The sequence below is a fragment of the Chiloscyllium punctatum genome, unplaced genomic scaffold (assembly GCF_047496795.1).
Source record: "Chiloscyllium punctatum isolate Juve2018m unplaced genomic scaffold, sChiPun1.3 scaffold_351, whole genome shotgun sequence".
In the NCBI taxonomy this organism is placed as follows: domain Eukaryota; kingdom Metazoa; phylum Chordata; class Chondrichthyes; order Orectolobiformes; family Hemiscylliidae; genus Chiloscyllium; species Chiloscyllium punctatum.
In genome coordinates this window covers 36,871-44,244 of record NW_027310085.1, presented here as the reverse complement: position 1 = coordinate 44,244, position 7,374 = coordinate 36,871, and positions in this window count along the sequence as shown.

Sequence of the window (7,374 nt, the reverse complement as noted above, 5' to 3'; positions counted from 1 at the left end):
CCCTCAGAAAGGTCTCCATGAATACCTCAGATAGTTCTACCGCAGTTCCTCAGATGGTGCCCCCTCACTACCTCAGAAAGTGCTCCCTCAATACATCACATAGTGCTGCCTCAATAGCTCAGATAGTTCTCCCTCAGTACCTCAGATAATGCGCCCTCAATACCTCAGAAAGTGCTCCCCCAGTACCTCAGAAAGTGCTCCCTCAATACCTCAGACAGTGCTCCCTCAATACCTCAGAAAATGCTCTCTCAGCAGCTAAGAAAGTGCTCCCTAAGTACCTCAGAAAGTGCTCCCTCAAGACCTCAGAAAGTGATCCCTTAGTACCTCAGAAAGTGCTCCCTCAACCTCAGATAGTACTCCCTCAATATCTCAGAAAGTGCTCCCACAATATTTCCGATAGTTCTCCCTTAATACCTCAGAAAGTGCTCCCTCAGTACCTCAGAAAGTGCTCCCTCAATACCTCAGAAAGTGCTACCACAATACCTCAGATAGTTCTCCCTCAGTACATCAGAAGGTGCTCCCTCAGTACCTCAGAAAATGCTCCCTCAGTACCTCAGAAAGAGCTCCCTCAGTACCTCAGAAAGTGCTATCTCAGATAGTTCTCCCTAAGCACCTCAGAATGTGCTCCCTCAATACCTCAGAAAATTCTCCCTCAATACCTCAGATAGTCCTCCCTCAGTGCCTCAGAAAGTGCTCCCTCAAGACCTCAGAAAGTGCAACCTCAGTACCTCAGAAAGTGCTCCCTCAGTACCACAGAAATTGCTCCCTTAATACCTCAGATAGTTCTGCCTCAGTACCTCAAACAGTGCTCCCTCAGTACCTCAGAAATTGCTCCCTCAATACCTCGGATAGTTCTCCCTCAGTACTTCAGAAAGGGCTCCGTTAGTACCTCAAAAAATTGCTCCCTAAGTACCTCAGAAAGTGCTCCCTCAATACCTCAGAAAGTGCTTCCTCAGTACGTCAGAATGTGCGCCCTTAGTACCTCAAACAATGCTCCCTCAATACCTCAGAAATTGCTCCCCCAATACCTCAGAATGTGCTCTCTTAGTACCTCAGAAAGTTTTCCCTCAATACCTCAGAAAGTGCTCCCTCAGTACCTCAGAAAGTGATCCCTCAGTACCTCGGACTATACTCCCTCAGTACCGCAGAAAGTGTTCCCTCAAGACCTCAGAAAGTGTTCCCTCAGTACCTCAGAAAGTGTTCCCTCAATACTTCAGACAGTGCTCCCTCTGTACCTCAGAAATTTCTCGATCAATACCTCATTAAGTGCTCCCTCAATACATCAGACAGTGCTCCCTCAATACTTCAGATAGTGCTTCCTCAGTACTTCAGATAGTTCTCCCTCAGTACCTCAGATAGTGCGACCTCAATATCTCAGAAAGTGCTCCCACAATATTTCAGATAGTTCACCATCAATACATCAGAAAGTGCTCCCTCAATAACTCAGAAAGTGCTCCCTCAATATCTAAGATAGTTCTCCCTCAATATCACAGAAAGTGCTCCCACAATATTTCAGATAGTTCTCCCTCATTACTTCAGATAGTGCTCCCTCAATACGTCAGAAAGTGCTCCCTCAATACCTCAGATAGTGCTCCCTCAATACCTCAGATAGTGCTCCCTCAATACCTCAGAAAGTGCTGCCTCAATACTACAGACATAGGTCCCTCAATACCGCAGAAACTGCTACCTCAATGCCTCAGAAAGTGCTCCCTCAATACCTCAGAAAGTGCTCCGTCAATATCTCAGAAAAAGCTCCCCAGTACCTCAGAAAGTGCTCCCTCGATACCTTAGATAGTTCTCCCTCAGTACCTCAGAAAGTGACCCCTCAATACCTCAGAAAGTGCTCCTTCAGTACCTCAGAAAGTGCTCCCTCAATACCTCAGCAAGTCCTCCCTCTTTACTTCAGACAGTGCTCTCTCAGTACCTCAGATAGTTCTCCCTCAGTACATCAGATAGTGCTCCCTAAATACCTCTGAAAGTGCTTCCTCAGTACCTCAGAAAGTGCTCCCTCCGTACCTCAGAAAGTGCTCCCTCAACTTCTCAGAAAGTGCTCCTCCAGTACCTCAGAAAGTGCTCCCTCAATTCCTCAGAATTTGATCCCTCAATACCTCAGAAATTGCTCCCTCAGTGCCTCAGAAATTGTTCCCTCGGTACCTCTGAAAGTGTTTCCTCAGTACCTCAGAAACCGCTCCCTCAGTACCTCAGAAAGTGCTCCCTCAATACCTCAGCAAGTCCACCCTCAATACTTCAGATAGTGCTCTCTCAGTACCTCAGATAGTTCTCACTCAGTACATCAGACAGTGCTCCCTAAATACATCTGAAAGTGCTCCCACAGTAACTCAGAAAGTGCTCCCTCAATACCTCAGAATTTGCTCCATCAATACCTCAGAAAGTGCTCTCTCAGTGCCTCAGAAAGTGCTCCCTCAGTCCTCATATATTGTTCCCTCAATACCTCAGGAGTACTCCCTCAGTACCTCAGGAAGTTCTCCCTCAATGTCTCAGAAAGTGCTCGCTCAATACCTCAGATTGTTCTCCCTCAGTACCTCAGAATGTGCTTCCTCAATACCTCAGAAAGTGCTCCATCAGTACCTCAGATAGTGCTAGCTCAGTACTTCAGATAGTGCTCCCTCAATACCCCAGAAATTGCTCCCTCAATACCTCAGATAGTGCTCCCTCAATACCTCAGCAAGTCCTCCCTCAATACCTCAGAAAGTGCTCCCTCAATACATCAGATAGCTCTCCCTCAGCACCTCAGAAAGTGCCCCTCTCAATACCTCAGGAAGTGCTCCCTCAGTACCTCAGGAAGTGCTCCATCAATACTTCAGATAGTGCTCCCTCAATTCCTCAGATAGTTGTCCCTCAGTACCTCAGATAGTACTCCCTCAATATCTCAGAATATGCTCCCACAATATTTCAGTTAGTTCTCCCTCAATACCTCAGATAGTGCTCCCTCAGTACCTCAGATAGTGCTCCCTTAATACCTCAGAAAGTGCTCCCTGAGTACCTCAGAAAGTTCTCCCTCAATACCTCAGAAAGTGTTCCCTCAAGACCTTAGAAAGTGCTCCCTCAATACTTCAGATAGTGCTCCCTCAATACCTCAGAAACTGCTCCCGGAATACTTCAGATAGTGATCACTCAATACCTCATTAAGTGCTCCCTCAATACATCAGACAGTGCTCCCCCAATACCTCAGAAAGTGCTCCCCCAATGTCACAGAAAGTGCCCCCTCAATACCTCAGAAAGTGCTCCCTCAGTACCTCAGGAAGTGCTCCTTCAACCTCTGATAGTGCTCCCTCAATACCTCAGATAGTTCTCCCTCAATACCTCAGAAAGTGCTCCCTCAATACCTCAGAAAGTGCTCCCTCAATACCTCAGAAAGTGCTCCCTCAAACTCAGATAGTGCTCCCTCAATATCTCAGAAAGTTCTCCATCAATAGCTTACATAGTGCTCCCTCAATACTTCAGATAGTGCTCAGTACCTCAGATAGTTATCCCTCAGTACATCAGATAGTGCTCCCTCAATACCTCAGAAAGTGCTCCCTCAGTACCTCAGGAAGTGCTCCCTCAGTACTTCAGAAAGTTCTCCCTCAATAGCTCACATCGTTCTTCCGCAGTACCTCAGATATTGCTCCCTCAATTCCTCAGTAAGTGCTCCCTCAAGATCTCAGAAAGTGATCCTTCAGTACCTCAGAAAGTGCTCCCTCAGTACCTCAGACAGTGCTTCATCAATACCTCAGAAATTGCTCCCTCAGTACCTCAAAAAGTGCTCCCTCTGTACCTCAGAACATGCTGTGTCAGTATCTCAGAAAGTGCTCCCTCAATACCTGAAAAAGTGCTACCTCAGTCCTTCAGAAAGTGCTCCCTCAATATATCAGAAAGTGCTCCCTCAGAACCTCAGAAATTGCTACCTCAATACCTCAGATAATTCTCCCTCAGTACATCAGAAAGTGCTCCCTCAGTCCCTGAGAAAGTGCTCCCTCAATAACGCAGATAGTGCTCCCTCAGTACCTCAGATAGTACTCCCTTAATACCTCAGAAATTGCTCCCTCAATAGCTCAGATAGTTCTCGCTCAGTAGCTTTAATAATGCTGCCTCAATTCCTCAGATAGTTCTCTCTCAATACCTCAGAAAGTGCTCCCTCAATACCGAAGAAAGCATCACTTTGTTGTATTTAACCCCCAAAGCCCCTTAGACAGTAGCTCCACAAAACATTCACATCCTCAACATTTCAGGATGTAGCCCAGCTCCCCCCCTCAGATTGTGTTCAAACCCCTTCAGACTGGAAGAACCCACATCCACCCCTGTCCAAGATTGGAGCCCCAGGTCCCCAGAACATTACTTGTCTCTGGATTAATTTTAGAATTCCTACAGTGTAGAAGCAAGCCATTCGGTCCATTGGCTCCACACTGACTGTGTGAACATCAACCCACCCAGACTCACATCCTCTACTCTATCCCTGTAATGCTGCATTTCCCATGGTATCTTTGGGTGGTGGGAGGAAACTGGATCACCTGGAGGGAACCCGCACAGATACAGAGAGAATGTGTAAACTCCACACAGACAGTCACCGGGAGTTAGAATCAAACCACTGATGCACCGTGCTGTCCTCTCTCCTGGGATGCCATGTCATCTAACCTTTTACTAAGCAACCTCCGATGTGAAAACTTCTCATCTGTCTCCTTGGTCATCCCTTCAAAAGCTCTATCAACTTGGACACATCATTTCCACAAACAAAGCCAAGCTGACCATCCCTAATCAATTCTTGCTTTTCCAAATGCATGTAAATTGTCTCTCAGAATGCCCTCCAACAGCTTACCCACCACTGCCATCAGGCTCACAGCTCCATAGTTCAATGGCTGTTCCTTGTAGCCTTACTTCAATAATGGCCCATCATTAATCACCCTCCAGTCTTCAGGCACCTCATCCGTTGCCACTGATCGGTCCATCTGACAAGGCCATCTCCATCCTTCTGTAACCTAAGGCTATCATCCTCAGTATTTATCACCCAACCAATCTTCATATCATTCATGAACCCAATGATTAACCCTCCACCATTCAAACCTAAATCTTTTCTATCAACCACATCAGCAAGACCCCAACAGTGAGAGATGAACAGACAGAGATTTCTAACTGGGCCATCACTGTCTGCTTCCTGCCACTCAGCATTCTGCGCCAAATTCCTTGGATCTTGAGTTTTTATGTTCACTATCAGTTTCCAGAATGGGTCCTGATAAAAGCCTGACTGACTTCCAAGCAGGCGACAGGAAAGTATTGCCCTTATTTACACACCTGGTCACCTCCTTAAAAAGTGCAATCCCATTGGTCAGACCTGACCCCTCCTTAACACAACCATTCTGACTGGTCTTCATGAACTCCAGTCTCTTTAAATGCTGATTAATTCTATCTCCCAAAATTGCTTCCAACATAAGTCCCACCCACGATATTAGCCTGACTGGCCTGTAGCTGCCTGGTATATCCCATGCTCCTTCTTGAATAACAGTACCACATGGTCAGTCCGATGACACCTCTCCTGTGGCCAGAGGGGATTTGAAAATGTTTGCAAGTGTACCTGCTACTTCCTCCATCACCTCATTCGGTAAACTGAGAGACATTTCCACCGTCTTTGGAGATTTATTGGGTTGTAAGAAGGCCAGACCACACAGAACCATCTCTCTCTATATATATGCTCATTCATTTAATTGTATCACAGAGCATCTCCACGATTTCATATCAAACCTGTTCCAATGAGCACCGACATAATGCATCGATTCACTGTAGCCTCTGGGTCCATGCACAAATACTCACTGCGTTACACAACCTACTGTTTCTCTCATTATCAATTTACCCTTAATGTCACTGTAAGGTACTTTCAGATTTTTTTTCCCTCTCTTAGCACTCCTCTCTCCCAGGCAATTAGCCTGCAATATGATTTGGAGGAGTGTGGGATGTCATTCTGGATGTGGATTAGCATTGGGAAGCTCAGAAATAAGGAATACCCGAATGTGCTGAGTGTGGAGCAGTGGGATTCATTTGAAATGAGCACATGGAAGCTGAGGAATAAACCTCAGCCCTGCAGCATGAAAATATCACTTTGAGCTGGCAGGTCAGTCACATGAAATGAAAACTTGATCCCTGGGAAAAGAGGGTGGTAACCAAATGAAGGCAGTCAGTTTGAACACAGTCTCTGGAATCTGGACGTGGGAATCATTGCTGAGCAGGGTATGTAGGAAGCAGAGGCAGAAATGTACTGAACAATTTCGGATATTCCTCTTAGACCACACAATATGGGAACAGAAATTAGGCCATTCAGCCCATCTCATAGTGTGGCACTCACTCAGTCCTGAGTTTCTTACAATGCAGGTATCCCCCAGACTGATGCGCTGACAGTGCAGCACTCCCTCAGTCATGATCCTCTGACAGTGCAGCACTCCCTCAGTACTGACCCTCTGACAGTGCAGCACTCCCTCAGTACTGACCCTCTGACAGTGCAGCACTCCCTCAGTACTGACTCTCTGACACTGCAGCACTCCCTCAGTACTGACCTTCTCACACTGCAGCACTGCCCCCAGATTGATCCTCTGACATTGCGGCAATCCCCCATTACTGACCCCCTGATAGCGCAGCACTCCATCAGTAGTATCCTCTGACAATGCAGCACTCCCTCAGTACTGACCATCTGACAGTGCAGCACTCCCTCAGTTCTGACCCTCTGACAGTGCAGCTCTCCCTCCGTACTGACCCTCCAACAGTGCAGCACTCCCTCAGTACTGACCCTCTGACAGTGCAGTGCTCCCTCAGTACTGACCCTCTGACAGTGCAGCACTCCCTCAGTACTGATCCTCCAACAATGCAGCTCTCCCACAGTAGAGACCCTCTGATAGTGCAGCACTCCCTCAGTACTGACCCTCTGACAGTGTGACACTCCCTCAGTACTGACCCTCTGACAGTGCAGCACTCCCACAGTACAGACCCTCTGACAGTGCAGCACTCCAACAGTACTGACCCTCTGACACTGCAGCACTCCCTCAGTACTGACCTTCACACACTGCAGCACTGCCCCCAGATTGATCCTCTGACATTGCGGCAATTCCCCATTACTGACCCCCTGATAGCGCAGCACTCCATCAGTAGTATCCTCTGACAATGCAGCACTCCCTCAGTACTGACCATCTGACAGTGCAGCACTCCCTCAGTTCTGACCCTCTGACAGTGCAGCTCTCCCTACGTACTGACCCTCCGACAATGCAGCACTCCCTCAGTACTGACCCTCTGACAGCGCAGTGCTCCCTCAGTACTGACCCTCTGACAGTGCAGCACTCCCTCAGTACTGATCCTCCAACAATGCAGCTCTCCCACAGAACAGACCCTCTGATA